General features: G+C 42.5%; 1 long non-coding RNA gene across 4 annotated transcripts in view; it reads left to right on the forward strand.

The window, feature by feature from the left end:
- LOC144785360 (uncharacterized) overlaps positions 1 to 22,939 on the forward strand; it is a 284,873-nt gene that overhangs the window by 24,207 nt on the left and 237,727 nt on the right. For 2 of the 4 annotated variants that reach the window (XR_013601840.1, XR_013601839.1), the window contains exons 4-5: positions 2,043 to 2,262; positions 8,377 to 8,621. This is a non-coding gene — a long non-coding RNA (uncharacterized LOC144785360). Of the gene's footprint in view, positions 1 to 2,042; positions 2,263 to 8,376; positions 9,523 to 9,816; positions 10,677 to 22,939 lie in introns of those variants that run through there. The other 2 variants (XR_013601838.1, XR_013601837.1) reach the window with 2 other exon arrangements.

A 22,939-nucleotide genomic window follows, 5' to 3' on the forward strand; every position in this document is an offset into this window, starting at 1 on the left:
GGGCGTCCAAGAACTGGTCGGGCTTAAGAGGGTCTGCAGGAGAGCCAGATTTAACTTTGCTGCATAACAGACGAAGCTCATCCTGTGAGATTGATGGAAAAGCCACCCGAGTATGAGTAGGAGGGAGTCTATGTGCAGTGCTAAGACAGGCAGGCACTGGAGAAAAGGACTTATAAATAGTTTCCACTTTCTTAACGAAGAAGGTGGCAAGGTCCTCGCAGTGCTGAGCAGATGTAATTACCGGCGTGGTTGGAGTTTTCCTTGACTTAAGATCATTAAGTATAGTGAAGATACACTTAGGCGGGTTACTGCTAGACTTAATTTCACTTGCAAAGTAGGCAGCCCGTTCTAATTCGATGGCCCTATGATAACTCTTAAGAGCAGCCAGGTAGTATCCCTTTGCCGCTGAATCATAATCCCTTATCCAGCCCTGTTCCAATTTTTTACAGGCTTTACACATAATGGCCAGTTTATCATTGAACCAGGTGTTGGAGTTAGAGTTACAACACTTGGACCATTTAGCCGGGATGAGGAAATCCAGCGACTGAAGAATCCTATCACATAGTGTTTTATACGTCATGTCTGAATCCTTTTGGCAGATTGGGGGTCTTCATCAAAAGAAGGGCATGAAATTGCTCAAGATTCAATTTGCGCCAAGGGCGCTTAAAGGAAGACTTCTGATCTCTTCTCTGCAGAGGCTCAGAGACCGGAAGGGTCATGGAGGTCAGAAAATGATCAGACCAGCAAACTAGGGTAGGGATGCTGACAGTGAAGGAGGGAAGGTTGGAGAACACCGGGTCTAGCAAATGGCCGGCAACATGGGTGGGACCTGAAACTAATTGAATTAGTTGACAGGCAGCAAGATCTGAAAGGAACCTGCTCATTTCTGTGACCATATGACAGTCAAAGTGCAGGTTTAAGTCTCCAACAATGCTAAAGTTGGAGGCTCCCATTGCCAGAACACTGGCAGCTTCAATAAGTGCGGTCTCAAACTCCTTTGCTTTAATATCATTACTGTAAAGGGGTGCACTTGACTCCAATATTGAAGGTGCATTTTCTGTAGAATCCAGACATTTGCATGGGTGTGCATACTGATGCTTTACTTATAGTAATACCAAATTTCAGTTTTCATATATATTCACATGTGTGTAGTTTGAGTAATTTTGTTAACTCTTATATACTCACAATTTCATTTAAATAGTGTCCTGCATTTATTTTATAACTGTATATATATATATATATCAATAAGCATACAATTAAATGTGTATTGAAGTGTTCTACTACATTAGTTTGACTAAAGACCTTAAGCATTTGAACTCACGTGGTTAACCTTCAATGTGAAAGCTTGCTCAGGTTGCAATGTAATATTCCTAGTTGTGATCTTTAAGGGAAGTAAGTGGATTTGAAAGTCAAACAGAGAGTTGAGAGGAAGAGAGTGGATGTAGAGCTGGAGGAGAGTCAGAGTAAATACTATGATGACATGAAACTTCTGGAAGAATCTAGGAAGAAAATGCTCAAGACCACAAGGTTTTAGATGTTCCATCTGATAAGATGCAGATCTTAAGTTGTTATGGCTTGATTTGTCATCAGAGGGGGGACTGGAGTTTTGGCTCCACTCTTTCACGTCTTCACTATGCCATATATACGTGCATGTAGTTCCATATATTTATGTGCTTTAACATCATTAACGTAAAGGGGTGCACTTGACTGAATTACTGTAGATACATTTGCTGTATATTCCAGACATTTACATAAGTGTGCATACTGTTTTCCACATAGTAATACCAAATTGCGGTTTTCATATATATCTTCATTTGTGTAGTTTGAGTAATTTTGTTAACTCTTATATATTCACGTATTCATTTAAATAATATCCTGCATTTATTTTGTAACTGTATGTGTAGCCATAACTATACATTTAGATGTGTATTGAAGTGTTCTGCTACGTTAGTTTGACCAAAGGCCTTAAGCAATTTTGCTCTTCTGTTTAACTTTCAATGTGAACGTTTGCTCAGGTTGCGATGTTTTCTTCTTCTGTGCAGGTGTGTTCATATGATCTCATAGTTAGTGAAAGACACATTGTCTATGAGAGATAGTGAAGCTTGGGAGAAGAACTTTTGGCAAGGACGAGATGCGCTAACGAACAAAGGGAGGACCCCGATTCTTGTTATATCTAGAGACGAGAGGAATTCAAGAACGATTTGAAGTTCAGACCAGGAAAAGGGAGGATCGAATAAGGTTGCCAAGTTTTACTGTGAGAAGGTACAAAAGTACTGGGACGTATGATGTGAGATTAGTTTCATTTATGTTCTGTGGATTTTTCATTGGTACATACTTTAGCTTTAGCAAGGTTTTTTTTTAGACTCACAGGGGTACAGACCTCTTTGTTATATTTCTGTTGTGTGGTTTTATGCTATGCCAGATTCTCGATTTTGGAGAACTTTCAAAGAAGTCTCCACAATGGTAACACCTTCCTGCTTTACTGGATCTAATGAGAGCTTCCCTATTAAATGCTACTTAGATTAGGCTTAGTTTAGGAAATTTAGATTTACTCATGTTTAGGCAAGAGGATTGCAAATCATATACTGATCACCAGATTTTGTTCCTTATGTTCCGCATTGCTATTACTGAATAACTTGTATGCTTTATGCTGTTATGACTTAATTTTGTCAGACAATTGGATTGCCAGTAGTGATTCTGTAATTTTTCAACATATTCTTGATACCTGTGCACATCAGTTTGGCTTTGAATTTGCAATACACCTACATTTAATCCCATTTATCGATTATGGGTCATCAATATGTGGCCAAATTGGCTAAACTGTAAATTGAGCTCTCGGATGATGCTAACTCCTCTTTATTTCGCAGGCATCTAAAAAGGTTAATCACAGGGATATTTAGATATTCAGCTCAATGCTCGGGGAGATGGTAGCAAAACAAGGATGGTTAGATCCTGGAATACGAGCGTTAGAATACTTTATGTTAGAGTAGTTCAGGTACAATCTCAGCCTCAGGCCCATGTTTCAGTTTGGAGGATTGGCAGAGATCCAACAGTTTAAGAAAGAGTTGTAGTAGCGAGGGGTGAATATTGATAGGGTCGAACGTTCTAATGTCTCATACTTAGTTTGCGGTGTTCATGGAGATTGCGTGATGTTTGGCAGAGATGTTTTGAATATCGTGTGCATGTGGTGCTTAAAATGAAGAAGTTGAAGTTGTTATAGGGTCCAACGTGGCCTAAGATCCCAGAATGGTAACAAAAAATATAGAAGACACTATTATAATTGTCTGCTAAAGTTTTGTGGTGCTCGTTGTAAGACGTAATCGACAGCACCATTGAGCCTTACTAATTGGATCGAAGCCTTATACAAGTGTGTCTGAGTACTTTGGAAAGTGTTATTCCAAACCATTTCTTGTATGATTGAATATTGTTGATTTCTTTAGTGGAGCAGACAAAGGTATTTGTTGCAATTGCTTTGTATTTGTTTTGCATCCATATTATTGAGGAGAGTATATTCATGAAAATTGTAAAGGGGGGTGAACTGCTGCAAGGTGGGAGAGTAATGTCATAGTGTACTGCACTGAGCTTGGTTGGTTGGTGTAAAGCAGAGCTGTTATTAGTTGTCTAAAACATAGATTGTAAAAAGAACAATTGATGGACAGAATGCAGAACAATGCCATACATTCACCCCAGTACAGAGATCTGGGCCTAAATCCATAGTTTTCTTGCTCACCATGCCATTCCAGTTTGGATCCAGCCATATGCAAATCAGTCTTGCCCTGCACCCAATGGGAACAGTCCAGCCCCAAATGCCAGGCCAGGTCCTCCCTGTACCGGAAACAAGCATCCTAGGACCGGTTTCGAGCTTTCAGCCCTCATCAGTCAGGATAGCTTGACTACAGTGACATGGAGAGCACGGGACCCACGTCTGCGCATACCAGTCCCACTCGGGGTGACAAATGCAAAAAGAACAATTGATGGACAGAATGCAGAACAATGTCATACATTCACCCCAGTTCAGAGATCTGGGCCTAAATCCATAGTTTTTTTGTGTGACAAATGCAAAAAGGACAATTGATAGAGTGTTGCAGTGATATTGGTAATTGACTCTGAATGAGAATTGTGGGTAAGCCATTATTTCCTGCTCTGAAACAAAATTCTATTTGTGATTATTGATGTTTTGCTGAAAAATGAAAATATTTAAAGTTATAGGAGATTAGATAAAGAGAAATTTGACAATACCTGCTAGAGAGGGAGAAGAGGTACCACCCAAAGATATTCTAGGTCATTATATGGTGATAAATGTAGGGCTTCACACATGTATTTGGTTTAAACAATGGCACAACGCATAGAGAAAGAAGGGGCACTGGTGTTGCAACGTAATGGTACGTTCAATTTGAGAATCATTGAAAATTTGAAGAGGATAATATGTGAGCTGAAACAACAGCCTAGATCTACACAGTTTGAAACCTCAATTATTGGAATCATGTGTCTCAAGCCAGAGGGAAGGAAAGGTACCAAGGAAGAGCTAAAAAGGCAGTGCAAACCTATGCATATGCACAGTGGGATGTAGAACAGAGGAAGTGGAGAACGGAATTGATAGAGGGAGCCAAATTATACCCCCCAAGTGAAGACTTTGAGAAAGGGAAGGAGAGGAAAAGGTAAGGGAAAAGATACAAGTCAAAGGAGCCAGATGAGAGAAGTGAAAACAGTGACAGTGACTCTAGCGATAGTCTTCTAAATGTGTTGTTGGCAGAACACCCACCTCCGTATAATAAGACCCATTTAATGGCAGGTGGAAGCACTAATGTGAATGGAAATTCTGGAGTGGCTACCACACCAGTAAATGTGAGCCCTAATGTGATGGCAGCCACCCCAGTAAATATAAATCAAAACCTGATCGGAGGGAGTTCATGGATTTGTGCCCTCGGTACCTCAACAGCTCTTAATGCTTCAGATTCTGTTACTTTCCCGGTTACCATTGGTCCTGTAGCCCCTATATAAAAGCCTAGTTCTGCAGGGAATGTAAAAGTAACACACAGTTTGACTGTCCCTGTCAAGCTAAAGGACCCAGAGAATGCTCCTACAAGACTGATTGCAGGAGGATTAGTTCTTCTAATTCCAACTAATGCTGGTTCACCTTGTGGTGCAAATGGAGATTCAAAGATGAACCAGACAGAATTTGGAACTCTACGGTCATTCCCAGGATGGCCAAATATAGACACGCTCACCTGATAGCAAACCCCTAAAAGCACATATTAGCACACCCAAGGAGAGGGCAGTACCTAAAGCCCTTGGAGTGCAGCCTACTCTTAGTGTTCAGGAAGTAGACAAATGGTTGAAGGTTCTCAATGCCATTTTAAATGAAAGTGGAAGCTCAGAACTGAGTGAAGTACGATTCAGACAACATTGAGGGTAAATTTAGTGGATATAACTAAATTGAATCTAGAATTAGACAAAATGATAAATGGAAGTCTTGAAGTGGCCCAAATAGATACTTACCAAGAAAATGAACTTCTGATTATGAATAAGGATGTCATCAGACGGGCGAGGCAAGTCTGTGATAAATGATCTGAATCAGCTCAGAAATATGAGGAAGATCCAGGTTGGACAAAAGCCTTACAGAACGCCACCAACTGATAAAGACCTAGAGTGTATGAGAATATCAGCAATTAAAATGAAATTTGGAATTGATTCAAAACATTCGGGTTTGGAGTGCACTAGATAAGTGAGAAGGTAAATGGGCAAAAAGGAAAGTTCCAAAGATATCTATGGGAGATTTGCCTCCTCTCATAGAAGGGGGAGTGATACTGCAAGTTTCTCCTAACAAGAAGTACCCAGCAGAGGTTATATCCATGTGCCTTGGAGTGGGAGTGATTTTGCGTCATTCACAAACGACTTTCCAAAATTAAGAGAGAAGCCTATAGAATGGTACAAACAAGTTGAGCAGTTTGTGAAAATCTTGAAGGATTTGTGGACTGATCTAAAAACTTTATTCGATATTGTAATTCCAAGTGGCTCGAGAGAGAGAGAACTGGTAGGAGATCCATTGACTAACAGTCCGACACCCACATCAATGAGAAAGTATAACCAGGTGAGGATGTAGCTGAAATCTACAGTATTGCCCAAAGATATTGTCTGGGACAAGATTGACAGGACGACCCTAGAACCCATAGAGTCAATTCCTGCCTATTATGAAGCAATAGACACTGCCTGGGCTCATAGCACAGGTTGAAAAGAAATGTTTACACTTAGTTGAAGACAGGAGGAGAAGGAAGGAATCTAGGTTAGAAACAGACAAGAATATTATGACTGATCATAAACGGACAAATGAAGATATAGAGGAGCTTGTGGCAGGAAAATAATCAGCATTGACTCTAGATTGGAAACAGAAGGGAAATTGTGTATATTTGTGGAGAGATCTTCATTTGACAATCGTTTTGTGGAATAGAGTATGTGTGACCATAAATTTGAAGTAATGGGAAATTGGAATTTATTTTTGATGGGTGATGATCCTGTTATTCCTGAAGTCTACTATATTTGTGGTAGACATGCCTCTTTTCACATTGCCCAGAGGCTGGTAAGGTACTTGGGGGCATATTATCAAGGGGGTTTATCTCCGCTTTTTTGGCTTTAAAAGCCAAGAAAGCGGAGATAAAATTATCTCCCTATTACCTAGCTGTCGCTAACACCAGTTAGCAACAGCTAGTAGGAGATAGCGACCATCTTGGGCCCCACTTTGCATGTCAGTGATATTTATCACTAATGACATGCAAAGTGGGCGTGCCAAGATGTTAGCGACTGGAAACAGTCGCTAACATCGCTATCTCATATTACCAACTTTTGGAGATATTCGCGCTAAGCGCGAATATCTCCAAAAACTAACACCTGCCCTGAGCAGTTCTTAGCCATGTTATCCAATGGGAGGTGGATAACATGGCTAAGAGCATTAGCTCGGTAATGCATGAATATCGCTGACTTTTCAGCGATATTCATGCATTGCGGCCGTTTTTTATCGCATTTGCGATAAACCTTGATAATAGCAAGGTTTATCTGCGATAATTTCTGACGATGCTTAGCGTTAAAAAATTCGTTGCTAAGCATCGTTAGCGATAAATATCGCTTAACGTTGGTAATATGCCCCTTGGTACCTAAGTGTAATTTTTCCAAAGATTTATCATGTGAAACAACTCAATGATCCTGTGTGGGAACAGAATTCCAGATATAAGAATGGATTAAGTGCCGGAGAACTTGTGGGAGATATTTTTGGGTGATGATCTCATCTGTGGGTGAGTTTGAATGATATTAAGATTAGGAAGTTGTCCACTATAGTGGATAAGTTGGCCACCTATACAGAAGGAGCTTTATTAGTTGTAGATACAGAAATAGTGGCTATCAAGTCCATGGTTTTTCGAAACCGCCTTCCATTAGACATCATACTGGCTAAGGTGGGCGAAGTGTGTTGGATGTTAAAGGTCCAGCAATGCTGCACCTACATTTCTGACAAGAGTAAGGATTTGAAGTTTATAAAGAACATTTGTGACCTAAACAAGGATTTGTAGGAGCTAGAAGCAACAGATGTTTGGCAAGCCATTGGAAGTGGATTTTCTGAAGTAGGCAAATGATTTGGAAACCTGGGAAGGAGAATTCTGGGATCTATTCTAAAACCTCTGGTGATACTTGTCCTTTGTGTAATATTCCTAGTTGTGATCTTTAAGGGATGTAAGTGCATGAAAGTCAAACAGGGAGTGAAGAGAAAGAGAGTGGTTGTAGAGCTAGAGGAGAGTCAGAGTAACTACTATGATGACATGAAACGTCTTGAAGAATCTAGAAGGAAAATGCTTAAGACCACAAGGTTTTTGATGATCCATCTGATAATATTTAGATCTTAAATTGTGCTGGCTTGATTTGTCAATAGAGGAGGGACTGGAGCAGCGTAATTTTGGCTCCCCCCTTTCACATCTGGACTATGCCATATATATACCTGCATGTAGTACCATATATTTGTGTGCTTTATATCATTAACGTAAAGGGGTGCACTTGACCAAAATACTGCAGGTGCATTTGCTGTATAATCCAGACATGTACATGAGTGTGCCTACTGTTTTCCTTATAGTAATACCAAATTGCAGTTTTCAGATATATCTACATTTGTGTAGTTAGAGTAATTTTGTTAACTCTTATATATTCATGTATTCATTTGAATAGTATGCTGCATTTATGTTATAACTGTATATGTATCCATAACCATACATTTAAATGTATATTGAAGTGTTCTGCTACGTTAGTTTGGCCAAAAGACTTAAACAGTTGGACTCTAATGTTTAACCTTCAACGTGAACGTTTGCTCAGGTTGCAATGTTTTCTTCTTCTTTACAGGTATATTCATATAATCTCATAATTAGTGAAAGGCACATTGCCTATGAGAGATAGTGAGGCCTTGGAGAAGAACTTTTGTCGAGGACGAGAGGCTCTAACGCACAAAGGGAGATATCTGATTCGAGTAATATCTCGAGAGGGGAGGAATCGAAGGACGTCCTGATGTTCGAACCAGGAGATGGGAGTATTGAATTTGGTTGCCAAGTTTTACTGTGAGAACGTGGAAAAGTACTGGGACACATGATGTAAGATTTCTCAAATGTTCTGTGGAGTTGTAATAGGTGGTCACACTTTGGCTTTAGGCAGATTCTTTTTAGAACCAGAGAGGTACATATCTCTTTGCTATATTTCTGTTGTGTGGTTTTATTCTAAGCAATATTCCTAATTTTGGCAAACTTCTACAGATGTCTTTACAATGCTGACACCTTCCAGCTTTACTGGATCTAATTAGGGTTTCCCCAATTAATGCGGCACAGGTTAGGCTTAGTTTAGGAAACTTAGATCTACTCATATATTGGCAAGAGGACTGGAAATCATATACCGAGCACTAGATTTTGTTCCTTATTTTTTGCATTGCTCTTACTGAATTCCTTGCATGCTTTACACTATTTAGGCTAAACTTTGTCAGATGATTTAGACTGCCAGTATTTATTCTGTATTTTTACAAAATATTTTTGAGACTTGTGTACATCAGTTTGGCTTTGAACTTGTAATAAACCTACATTTAATCCCATTTATAGATTTTGGGTTCTCACTCTGTGGCCAAAAGGTCTACACTGTAAATTGAACTCTTGAATGATGTTAACTCCTCTTTATTTCTCAGGCATCTAAAAAAGGTCCATTGCAGGGAAATTTGGATATTCGGTTCAGTGCTCTGACAATAGTGTGCTCTGACACAATGGTTAGGCCTCCTGTTGAACTTGAAGCATCCTTGCTATAACCTTACAATGTGGAAGGTGCATACTATGGTGTCTGACATTTGAATATTTTCTCTTCAAGCTTCTAACACCTGTGAAAAAAGAGGTGAACGTATTTTCTGCTACATGTGCTGCCACTTTCGTTAAGTAGTAGTAGACACTATTTTTGTGTGGTAATATAACTTAAGGCACAAGCCCCTCCTAAACGCCTCAGGGTATTCAGTTAGACAAATGACTTCAGATTAAAGAATTTGTGGAAAGGAAATAATGTTGGAAGTTGAGGATGACGATGCAATAGATTATTAAAGTGAAAAGAGCACCATACTGTGCATGTCCCATAATATTTTATAGGAATTTGGACGTCTAGTGCAAGCTACATGTGGTCTAAAGTTTGTTCCAGAGTGGTTGAATTTGAATGCTCACTCGCCGCCATGAGTAGATCATGTATATTTGAGTGTAGACAGGCTTCTGTTCTTGACCTTCAATATTTAACTGAATGATACCTCTTAACTTCCTTTTACAGATATTCGGGTAGAGTCCAATACATGAACTTTGATGTGGGAAGTCAAGACAGACATTTTGTCCCACCCACACACACGGAGTCAATGCAGATGCTTCAGTACAGATATGATGGGCTATCTCCAATCTGTCTTGGTTACTACTCTGGGTATGGGTTTTGTATTAATCTGTAATGCACCAGTGGACTGTGAAATAGAATTATGTAAGTAATCCAGTTTAAAGAAGAAAAGAAGTGTCCTCTTAACCGCACAAGTACACCATGCCAAAGGCACGACTTTTAAATTTCAAGGTAACTTTAAATGGATCGCACTTTGGATCACTCAGCTCTGGTACAGATCAATTGAATACCCACATAATAAAATGCTGCCCAGCCTGGCTCTCAATGGTTATAAAGACATGTTACCTATCGTCATGAGTTCCATTAGAACACCAGCGTGATCTTGAACCAGCAGTAGATCTTTCATCTCAAACAAAGGGAGAGTCCATTAATTTGGTATGTGCTACCATATAAATGCAGCACTAAGAAAGCACCTAATTTTTTACTCCAGGCACAACAGTGTAATGATCTGCATTGCAGGTGGTAGATTTTTGGTGCATACTGACCTTCTGTTTCCAGTGTGGAGTTTCCAACCCAGTCACTGTTGTTACTGATATGGACGTAACAAATAGTTTGATGTAGAGTTTGCCTGAGTACCAAAAAGTTGGTGAAGTGTTCTGTCCACATCTGAATACAGAGCTCAATAGTATGTGTTTCATAATTTAAGTTCAACACCTTAAAATCACTATCCCTGAAATACAATAAAACAATTTTGATTATCAGATTTATTAGAAAAGTTTAACTGTTCGAGATAAGAAAATAAAATATGTGGCTGAGAGAAATGCCTGAGTGTTTGTTTACGTTAGACCAAATATCTAAATGAAAAGCCAAACTGGTACGGAGACTATTTCCTCTGGTGCCATGAGTAGTATTTACTTTGAACAAGCCACAGCACAAAAGGTATTGGTACCTGAAAGCTTGATGCTGTTGCTCTATGTCTCTTATAAGCCTTTAGCTGCCAGGTGGCTAAGTCAAGCGTGAGCCGATAAGATATACATGGCTTTTTAACCAACAACCTGTTATATTCCAGGACTTTTTGTATCGCTTTTGACATTATTCATGCAGCCACTTCCCAGCTATGACCCAGGATCACTGTTGGTAGTGGAATTTTTCTATATTGGATGTCATGTCAACATCTTCGCCATGCTGTAGATCTTTTAAGAGTCCCGCCATCTGTCCATCCTCAGTTGACACTCTTGAGCGGAGACCTTACTTGTCTCAGAGCTTACCAGATCGAAACTTTCCCAGTCCTAGGCCTCACATTTACAAATCATTACTTACAGGTACCACTTCAACTAGTTCAATCGAATTAAAACAGGATCACCACTCCTAAAATGCAAACATTTGTCAAATGAAAATCCAGGACTTGCATCCAAGAAGCCCAGAAACAATGAGTCAGTCATCTGTTGACCCTATTTGTATTCGCCAAGCAAGGGCACGTCTGCCGCCTTCACGATAGTCCATTACATGATTCCTAACTCACTGCACGATTCAGGATTCCTTGCTTCTGATTCCGCTTCCGGCCCACACGCGGTTAATGCATCATCAGCTCGAGATATTTTCCTACAAATGTGAAACTCATCTCTTGTGGCTCTCGTTCCCTCCGTGTTAGGCCGTTGCTCCTGTTTCTCATTTCCTGTTACCCTTATATGATTTTATTTGTCAGATTTTTGGAGTCTGAAGAAACGCGAGAACGTCTGACTGTGGATTGTTTCACCCTTTTCCCTTTTTTTGGTTACACGTACTTACACAGAGAGTTCGCTCCATATTATCTGACCAAACTAATATTTTTAGGTGTACTAAGGCCGAGTGAAACTTTGGGCCTTTGAAATATCCTGCATTCAGTACTACTGTGATATCCCATTTGTCCTTGCCTTTTCCCTCTGTCCATATTTTCCCGTCACTGTCGGATAACGCGTTATTGTTTCCTGGCACCTTGCACAAGCTGATAAAATATTGGAAACTGACTCCTGATGTTCATACTATAGACTTGATCTAGTGATCGCGGCATTTCCAGTCATGTATGCATTGCATATCACATTTTGGCGACGAGACCAGTAAACTTCAGCGTGCTCGCTGGTATTTCTTTTGCTGTCAGAATTGCTGAGAATGTTGTGCGGCCCTAAGCTCTGACAAGTCATCTGCAACTAGAGAATGCAAAAGACAGCATCAAGAACACTGCACTGATAAAAAAGAAAAGTGCTTGGTTTGTGACAGCACTTTCTGACCCAAAAGGGTTTCTAGTTTGCCTCGCGCAACTGTCTGTCAGCAGCTGCCTAAACTGGGAGGCAAAAGCATGAACAGGGCCTTCCTTTGAAGGACTGGAATCCGCAGCCCCACCTACTGCTGCGTGGAACTTTCCCATGCTTGAGAGAGTACAAGGAAGACTAGACCTAAGACTTGTTTGGGGAATATGGGGGGCAGCACAAACTACTAACACCGAGCTTGCGTTAAAAAAGTACCTTCATCGAAGCAGGTGCACATCACATATAATAAACCCTGGTACTTTTGCCTTACAAAACTAAACCTCACGATACAAACGATTTACCTACATTAAATTACCCCCTGCCCATAAAATGCCCACCTCCCACAAACCTAAACCTTCAAAGTTCTACCTCCTTCTGGGCTAAACTTCCTGATTCGAGACCTTCAACCTGCCCTACAGTTTTAATGCAAATATTAACCTCTAACTAAGTTAACTTGTTAATGAACCTTAAACTTCCTGACTAGGTCAGGAGTGTTCTTGCCTACCCTTTCCCTTCCAGCCTGGATTACTGGCGTCAACAACAATAAACTTGGCTAACACATGCCAACTTCTCGGACAACCGTCGCTGCACCTGCTTCAAAGCGACAACATACAAAATCCATAATCCCTGCAAACCTGTTCACAGAAAGATGGGCCATATAAGCCAAAATGACTTAAGTAAAAACACTAAAATCCCACGCTAAGGGATGGGAGCGTGGGATAAAACCTGCACTAGGTAATGCCAGTCACCAAGTACCATTAATAAAATGGTGGTTGGCCAACTAAAATGGCCTGCTTTATATGCCAGCAGCCCACAGGAGCCCAAATGTAACTCAACGAGCCCAAAATGCTTGCTCAGCGGCTGCGTTGCACCATTCCCCAAAAATGCCTGGGAGGCTGACCTCCCAGTGGTCAGCTGCTCCCCAATCCCCTCCTTGGGGACTAGGAGGGGCAGCACAAATCCCTGACTCCGGGCTTGTGTAAAAAAGTCTGCTTTTTGAAACAGGTGCACATCACATATAATTAACCCTGGGCCTTTTGGCTTACAAAACGAAACCTCACTATACAAACGATTTACCTACATTAAACCACCCCTCACACCTAAAATGTCCTCCCCCCACAAACTTAAACCTTCAATGTTCTATCTACTCCGGGGCTAAACTTCCTGACTTGAGGCATTCAACCCACCCTACAGTTTTAATAAAACTATTAACTGCAAACTATGTCAATGAACCTTAAACTTCCAGCCTCGTCCAGTCGTGCGTTTACCTACCCGTTCCCTTTAATCCTGGATTGCCACTGTCAACAACAATAAACTTGGCTAACCCATGCCAACTAATCAGCCAACCACCACCCAGAAAAAGGCCCTTCCTTGACTTTTTCTGCCCCTGTAGTATCCTGTAACCTCTAATGCAGGCGGAAAATCTGAGCCGCAATCCCACACACTTGTAAAAAACTATAGCTCCTTGCCAATAAAAGAAAGATGCACTCCATCTCCGCGGAAAACATCCAAGGCATCATACCCCAAATCCTTGTGCTCCATTCTTGTAATACTTATTTACAACAAGGGGTGGTGAGGGACAGAGTCTCTGAATTAAGCAGAATACTCTCACCCAGTCAAGAGATCAGGGCTAGATCCAACACCGTTTTTTAGCTCATTGCACCATTCCAGTTTCAGAACCTGGCTGTATGCAAATTAGTCTGTTCCTGTCCCAGTGCATGATGGGAACAGGGCAAACCAAACTACAAAAGCCAATTCTTACACTGGGAAGGAAACAAGCTTCCGGGGACCGGTTTCTGGCATTACAGCCGTCTTCGGCCCGGCTTGCTTGAATCCTGATGGTGCAATGAGCAAGGGACTCATGTCTGAGTATACCCTTCCACGCTTAGGGTGGACAAAATTATTTACAACAAGGGGTGGTGAGGGACAGAGTCTCTGAATTAAGCAGAGTACTCTCACCCAGTCAAGAGATCAGGGCTAGATCCAACACCGTTTTTTAGCTCATTGCACCATCCCAGTTTCAGAACCTGGCTGTATGCAAATTAGTCTGTCCCTGGCCCAGTGCATCATGGGAACAGGGCAGACCAGACTACAAAAGCCAATTCTTACACTGGGAAGGAAACAAGCTTCCGGGGACCGGTTTCTGGCATTACAGCCGTCTTCGGCCCGGCTTGCTTTAATCCTGATGGTGCAATGAGCAAGGGACTCACATCTGAGTATACCCTTCCACGCTTAGGGTGGACAAAATTATTTACAACAAGGGGTGGTGATGGACAGAGTCTCTGAATTAAGCAGAGTACTCTCACCCAGTCAAGAGATCAGGGCTAGATCCAACACCGTTTTTTCGCTCTAGCCCTGATCTCTTGACTGGGTGAGAGTACTCTGCTTAATTCAGAGACTCTGTCCATCACCACCCCTTGTTGTAAATAATTTTGTCCACCCTAAGCGTGGAAGGGTATACTCAGATGTGAGTCCCTTGCTCATTGCACCATCAGGATTCAAGCAAGCCGGGCCGAAGACGGCTGTAATGCCAGAAACCGGTCCCCGGAAGCTTGTTTCCTTCCCAGTGTAAGAATTGGCTTTTGTAGTCTGGTCTGCCCTGTTCCCATGATGCACAGGGACAGAATAATTTGCATACAGCCAGGTTCTGAAACTGGGATGGTGCAATGAGCTAAAAAACGGTGTTGGATCTAGCCCTGATCTCTTGACTGGGTGAGAGTACTCTGCTTAATTCAGAGACTCTGTCCATCACCACCCCTTGTTGTAAATAATTTTGTCCACCCTAAGCGTGGAAGGGTATACTCAGATGTGAGTCCCTTGCTCATTGCACCATCAGGATTCAAGCAAGCCGGGCCGAAGACGGCTGTAATGCCAGAAACCGGTCCCCGGAAGCTTGTTTCCTTCCCAGTGTAAGAATTGGCTTTTGTAGTCTGGTCTGCCCTGTTCCCATGATGCACTGGGCCAGGGACAGACTAATTTGCATACAGCCAGGTTCTGAAACTGGAATGGTGCAATGAGCTAAAAAACGGTGTTGGATCTAGCCCTGATCTCTTGACTGGGTGAGAGTACTCTGCTTAATTCAGAGACTCTGTCCATCACCACCCCTTGTTGTAAATAACCATTCTTGTAATACTTCACGCTCTACAAAAAGTCCTCATCTCCCTGTTAATTGTCCTCCTTGTCTTTCCAATGGCGGCTGGTTTAGAGGCACAGCGCCAAACTCTTCTTAATATAAACCATGTCCACATTATGTGGCAACCTGCCCACTGCCTTTGAATTTCCGCCAAATCATTTTTCATCGCTTGTAATAGAGCTACCCCCTTCTGAACCACCCGGTAATTTTTGCCTAAATGTATCAACAATATGTCTAGGCAGGTCCCCCCATCTTCAGCCTATTCAACAAGGTAGCAGTTCTAACCATCTAATTCCCCTTTTTCCATGCCATAACACATTCAATATGGAGGGGTCAAAGCCCAAATTTACGCCACGTTTGAAAATATCCCACTATCCACAGCGACGAATCCGGTGCCTCTTGGCCTGGAACCAAACTTGGAAATTAAAAAAACAATTGGAAACGTAAGTATGGCCTAACAAAACACCTCCTCCTGCACATTTTGCTGATAGCAATTAGAAGTCCACCTACCCAAAGTGAAAATGTTCTGTGTGCTCGGGAAACAGCATTTACATTGCATGCTTTACATCGCATTGTTACGTCGGAAACCATTACATCGCATGTCGTTACAACGACTTGCTGTAGGGGGCAGAAGGTGTTGGATTTACAATCCAACACATTCCCTGCTGATGCGAAAACTGGAGTAGGAATTGAAAATGATACTATTCCTAAGTCCAGCGCGCCCCTTACAGCACATCGTTGTAAAAACTTACGATGTAATGGTTCTCAATGTAACAACGTGGTCGTTGTAACGACCACGTTGTAATGCATGCGATGAGAAGCATGCATAGCAAAGACATATATTTGTGTGCTCCAACCCTGCCTGCCTGCTTCTACACCCGTCTGCCATCCAAATGCCTGAAAACCTTAACCGCTCAGCCTGGAAACTTCTGGTGCAAAGATACAGCCCATTTAACTGGGCAGAAACTGCTAATCTGGGTACCTGTTCAATGGAACCAATCTACCCTGCCCCATTTGATCTGTCTTTGACCTGTTTAGCCATACTGTACAAACCCGCATCATACTGTCGCACTTCTGCCCATAGCACTCCTCTATTCCCCAAGAGCTCAGAAACTCTAGATGCCCCAAAACACAACACATCCACAACATTAGAGTGGAAAACAAGACCTCATCGACACTTGTGCATATCATTGTTAAGTCCTCAGTACTGCACAACAAATCTCCCAGGTAAGTGGTCTTCTTTTCAAGCTGGCTCATCTAGCTTCTCTGGCCCACCCTTCAAGTATCCTTCTTCCTAGCTCCCTTGCCATTGGGGTATAACCTCACAATACATTACCCATAAAAGCAAAGCCCACTGGTTTAGCTGCATTAGTTACGCTGGACTGCCATTTTTCTATCAATAACAGCAAAAACTGGGCCACATCTTCTGCCCATTCCCAAACCTCCTCCCTCCATTGTGCCTCACTGCTACAGAATTCTACCCAAGCCTGTGTAAGCCATTCTCATCAACACAGCCAGAGATTCTACCACCAGTTGTAGCATCCTCTGTTGCCTACTGTCCACAACTCCTCTGGTATCCTACATCTGACTGTGTCCACCTCCACGGCCAGCCCATAGAATATCTCCCACTGTGAACGAGACAAAGCATCCGCAATTCCATTGTCCACTCCTAGTACATGTTGTGCTGTAAATAAGAGATCAAAATGTAGACACTTCAGGACAAAAACCCACAGCAACTTAAAGACCTGCACCTTCTTTGCGGAGTGCCTATTCACTACCGGTACCACAGTTATGTTGTCAATATGAAACAGAACCTTCATATGTGCCAACTGCTCCCCACAGGGTGTTACTGCTACCACTAGAGGAAAGAATTCCAGAAATGCTATACTCCTCTCCCCATGCTTCGACACTGCTCAATACTCCTCTACACACCACTGTCCCTGCCAATAAAGTCCAAAACCTATCCCTCCAGCTGCGTCGGAAAACACCTGAGCATCCAACTCAACTTCATTCATAACATTTATCTTCCCTTCATTAAAAAAGTCCAAAAAGAAGCGCCACGTCCTCAAATCCTCTTTTGTGCCTGCTGACAGCTTAATATGGTGCTGCAGCAATAGCAAGCCCATCAATGCCAACCCCAACCTCCAACAAAATGTTCTCCCTGCTCAAAAGCACCTGAACCTCCCAAACCGTAATTTTGTCTCGTGAACATTGCATCTAACAGGAGCTGCACCATTATTTTCTTGTCCTCTGGTAACTGGGCTTCCATTTCCCCCAAATCAATTTCAATGCCTAAGAAAGACCGCACTGTTCTGGGTCTGACGGTCTTTTCTGGAGATAACGGTACTCGCAACTCCTCCATGACTTCCTAAAAAACCCGAAGCCTCCTCTGACAATCCTGTGCCCCATAATCCCCCATGAAGAATAAGTTGTCAAGATAATGTGTGACATGTGTGTAACCTGTGCACCATGAAAAATCCCATTGCAGAAATGTGCTGAACTGTTCAAATAATGCACCCCATCGATAGCGCCTTATCCACTAATCATTAACCCTTAAATTGGATGCACAGCAGCTGAAAGTCCTCCGAGTGAACTGGGAGCAAACAAAAAGCCAACTTAATGTCACACTTTGCCATGCTCGCCCCCACCCTAACTTCTCCACGATGGCCAGAGCCACATCTAAGGAGGAATATGTGACTGATGACTGGTCTTCTGGGATGAAGTTGTTATTGGAGTTGCCCTACGGCCAGGATAAGTGTTGAATAATGCCAGCCATCGGATACCAATAATAAAGTGGTGGCTAGTGAACTAATATGGCCAACTTCATAACAGCCTACGTGATGATTTGGGCCCAGATCTCTGTACTGGGGTGAATGTATGACATTGTTCTACATCCTGTCCATCAAGTGTTGTTTTTGCATTTGTCACCACGAGTGGGACAGGTATGCTCAGATGTGAGTCCCGTGCTCTCCATGCCACTGGAATCAAGCTATCGTGGCTGATGAGGGCTGGAAGTCCAAAACCGGTCCTAGGATGCTCGTTTCCAGTCCAGGAAGGACCAGGGTTGGCAGTTCAGGCTGGACTGTTCCCATGGGGCACAGGGTCAAGACTGATTTGCATATGGCTGGGTTCAAACTGGAATGGCATGGTGAGCACAAAACAATGGATTTAGGCCCAGATCTCTGTACTGGGGCGAATGTATGACATTGTTCTGCATCCTGTCCATCAACTGTTGTTTTTGCATTTGTCACCCTGAGTGAGACGGGTATGCTCAGATGTGAGTCCCGTGCTCTCCATGCCACTGAAATCAAGCTATCCTAGCCGATGAGGGCTGAAAGCCCGAAACCGGTCCTAGGATGCTTGTTTCTAGTCCAGGGAGGACCGGGCTCGGCAGTTCGAGCTGGATTGTTCCCATGGGGCACAGGGTGAAGACTGATTTGCATATGGCTGGGTTCAAACTGGAATGGTATGGTGAGCAAAAAAACGATGGAGTTAGGCCCACATTTCTGTACTGGGGTGAATGTATGACATTGTTCTGCATTCTATCCATCAACTGTTGTTTTTGCATTTGTCACCCCGAGTGGGACGGGTATGCTCTGACGTGAGTCCCGTGCTCTCCATGCCACTGGAGTCAAGCTCTCCTGGCTGATGAGGGCTGAAAGCCCGAAACCGGTCCTAGGATGCTTGTTTCCAGTCCAGGGAGGACCTGGCTTGGCAGTTCGGGCTGGACTGTTCCCATGGGGCCCAGGGTCAAGACTGTTTTGCATATGGCTAGGTTCAGACTGGAATGGCATGGTGAGCAAGAAAACAATGGATTTAAGCCCAGATCTCTGTACTGGGGTGAATGTATGACATTGTTCTGCATTCTGTCCATCAACTGTTGTTTTTGCAGCTTTATATGCCAGCAGCCAGCATTAGCCCAAATGTAGCCCAACGAGCCCAAAAAACTTGCTGAACGGCCGGGCTGCACCATTCCCCAAGTATGCCTGGGGAGCAGACCTCCCAGTGGTTTTATGAAATGATTTACCCTCAAATGCACAAAGAAGTGAAGTAGCACAATATTTGGCGCTCTAAGTTGCTGAATCATCTGCATTGGAATACACACTGCCTAAATGCAGGGCACAAGATACTGTGACAAAGATTGCATAGAACCAGTACAGAATATAAACATCCGATACAGAACACCCCTTTGCTTTGTAAGTGCCTTGGTGTTGATTGCTGGAGTCTATTTGACTAAATACCCCAAACAGAGAACGATGAGGAGCAAAAGGGCTATGATGTGTATACTGAAGCAAAGAACCAAAGAGAAACACATTTCAACACAACAATTAGCATTATAGTGAATAGACCTTATTTCTTAAAGGTGCGACCTATTGGCTATCCAAATAAATATTTTTCAATGAAGGCTTATTGTTGTGCTTTCTTTCAACACTTGTTCATTCTAAACAAAACAGAAAGTCAGCACTGAGGTTGAACTTGGTCAAGGCGTATACCATTCTTACGTTCATAAAGCTGTGATTCTATATTTTGTACTAACAAAATACTACCTTTCATTTTTCGTCTTTGTTAAAGGCTATTTTTCTGTCGTTTGCGGTCAGGAAAAGATGTGTTTTAATGCAGCATTGCTTTATATGTCACGAATTTCAAAACTGCCTTTAGAAACCTTACTTTCAATTTTCCTGTAAAGAGAAAATTACATCTCTGCTACCTGAGGTATCTTAATATTTCCTCATCCCATTCTGTGCGCAAAGAGAAAGGTGACCCGCGGTCAAAATATTCAACTTTGTTGGGGGTCTGCACCCCCATCTCATTAGACTCCTTGCTTTCATGAAGCTTACAAAGGAGAGGACGAAGATCACAATTTCTATCATGTTTGTAACAATGACATACCTCAGTATTATCAGGAGGATTGAGTTCTCCCACAGGGTACTGGTATTCATAGCAGGTCCTCTGAAAGAGGAGGACTTTATCCTGTGTAAAGCATGGACAGGGTGCAAGGGATGGGATCCAATTAGTGAGATTCTTGGCAAGGCTGTTGGACTCATAATGAATGCAAAAATTGGGTATCCTAGAAAGTACAGGTACAATTACATAGGACACATGGGGCACAATAATGTAATTTTCTTTTTAGAGTTTTATATAGCGCAAACTTGACCCAAATCCGGTATCAGAGCTCTTTACATAGCAGGTTACGTTACATGAGTACACACATTCATTTTTGTTAGGCACAGGGAGATTAAGTGATTTGCCCAGAATCACAGGATGTTCAGCGTCATTGCCGATACTCAAACCCAGTTCCCCAGATTCGAGGTTGACCGCCCTAGCCGTTGGGCTAACTCCTCTCCCCAAATAAGAACCCATCCCCAAGGCCACCCAAGTGATGGCTACATGGCTGTAATCTGTAAAGTAAGCAACCAGTTTCCCTCGTATCCTTAACATTTATTGTGAAATGTTTATAGGAACCCCTAGTGTCCATTGAAATGTGACACCAAATTGAAGTTAGTTAGATGCCCAACATGGACAGGGCTCCCTCTGGCTCAAGCTCCATCTTCTGAACCAATGACGAGTGAGTAGGTGGAAAAGGCTGAGCTTTCATCATCTAGAGAAGACCTGTTGAAAATGATTGAGTGGTAGCTGTGGAAGTCAAGAAAGAGGAGAAAATACAAGAATTTATCCTAATCTGACAATGAAAAAATACCAGAAAAAGGTTAGGAAGTGATGGCGAGATATCTATTCAAGAGGAGAATGCAATAGTCCTTGCAGCATATTAAAGTAAATGTGTAGATCGCCTGTTGTTCATGAGTTTCCACTTATAGTGGATGATTTATTTGATTGACAAAAGGTCCCATCGAATTCCCACATCCTGATGCAAAGATCTATGGCCCATATGTATAAACACATTTTACCATAGACACGGAATGGGTGAAACCCTTTGATACATATGGCCCTATGTGTGTAAGCATGTGCGAATGAACAGGGAGCATAATGATCCAGAAGAGAGGATTCTGTCTAAATGCATTTCTTGTCTGTATCCTCTTGAAAGGATGGAAACGGAGCTCTTCAGTGACACAAAAGAGGATCCCATGTTATCAAACTTAATATTAAGAATATTGGGAATTTCAATGGAAATGGAAGGCGTGTCTCCCAAGGCTCTTACAGTCAGAAAAGGCCATACTACGCACGGAGAAGCGTGGCTCAATGGTTAGAGCGGCAGACCCTGATGCAGAAATCTGGCCCGGGACAAGGGTTCAATTCCCGCCTCGGCAGCTCTTGGACTCAATCTCCCCCGACCTGATAATTCTCACCTTGGTGCCTAGTCTAATCATGGGTCCCACTCTGTGACTCTCGGCAATAGCTTGCTTAATCTCCACAACGGCCTCAGAAGCGCTTGGATGCCTGGCTTCACCTTGGGGGTGCCCAGGAGTGGACATTACACATGGAAGAGCCAGGAAGGGTTCCACAGCGGTATGAGTGCAGCGCCGTGACGCCCCATCGCGTGGGCAGCCGTGCGCTTTACAAATAAAACATTTACATTTTACATTTACATTTTACGCACAAGAAGGTAGGATTAAAGCTGTCATTGAGGGATGCATCGACGTGGATTACATCACTACATTCCCAACTATTAGGATTGTGAAGCACTTCATGATTCAATTAACGAAGCTGTGCCATTCGCATCTGTAGCGCAGCAGGTTCAATAGGAATTGGGCATCCCATCTGACACATTGAAAGTAGCGAAAGTCACAGGGAGAGCGCCCCTGGAGAATCCATTTCACAAACTCATCACTCGTAGATGAGACTTCAACCAACATCTTCGCCAACCGTGCACTAAAAACAGGGCAGGTACTTGCTCTATTAACAAGACACCATGTTGGGGTTTCGACAAGCTATAAATGCACTATTGATAGACTGCATTGTAATGCAACAATGTGGTACTGTCTTGTGAGGTTCCAATCAGGGGTGCAAATTGGCTCGAACTGCGGGAGGGCTAGGACTTCTAGCAGTGGTGCTACCATTTCACTGAAGGGGAGCCCAGACTTCCTCAAAACTTGTATAACAATACATGTTGAAAAAGCCAATAAGTCTGGCTTTAATGTGCTAACGCATGCCAACGGCATATGTGCATGTCAGTTCTTTCATGCTTTAGTTCATTAAAGCCAGATCTATTGCCTTTACCAGTGCATTCCACTGAGATATTTAGCACTTCTGGAGCTCTGAGAGTGTTGACCAGACCTGTGAGCATCGGATCTCTGCAAGATGGTTGGTACCAAGCAAGTCCTTTGCATATCTGACAGACAGAAAGGTAAGTACAAGCTGCATAATGAACAGATTCTTCCAGGGAACAAGAAGATTGTATGTAGAGGGATCTCCCTGTGAGCTCAAGAAAGTGCTCCCACATATATTGAGAAGAAGACATACATGCACTCCATTGAAGTCTGGTGAATGAACTATGAAAAAGACAATCATGGTGCGCTTCTATCTAGTTGTTACAAATTGAGGGGGTTCATTAAAAGTTCAAAATAAAGGGGTATTCACATAGAATAATAAGCAGGATACCTGTTCCAAAAGTAAAAACCTGAACATGTTGGTATTCATATAGCACGTAACTATCTAGAGAGCAATACAGCATTACACATTATGGGAGGTGAGG

The sequence above is a fragment of the Lissotriton helveticus genome, chromosome 10, assembly GCF_964261635.1.
Source record: "Lissotriton helveticus chromosome 10, aLisHel1.1, whole genome shotgun sequence".
NCBI classification, from domain to species: domain Eukaryota; kingdom Metazoa; phylum Chordata; class Amphibia; order Caudata; family Salamandridae; genus Lissotriton; species Lissotriton helveticus.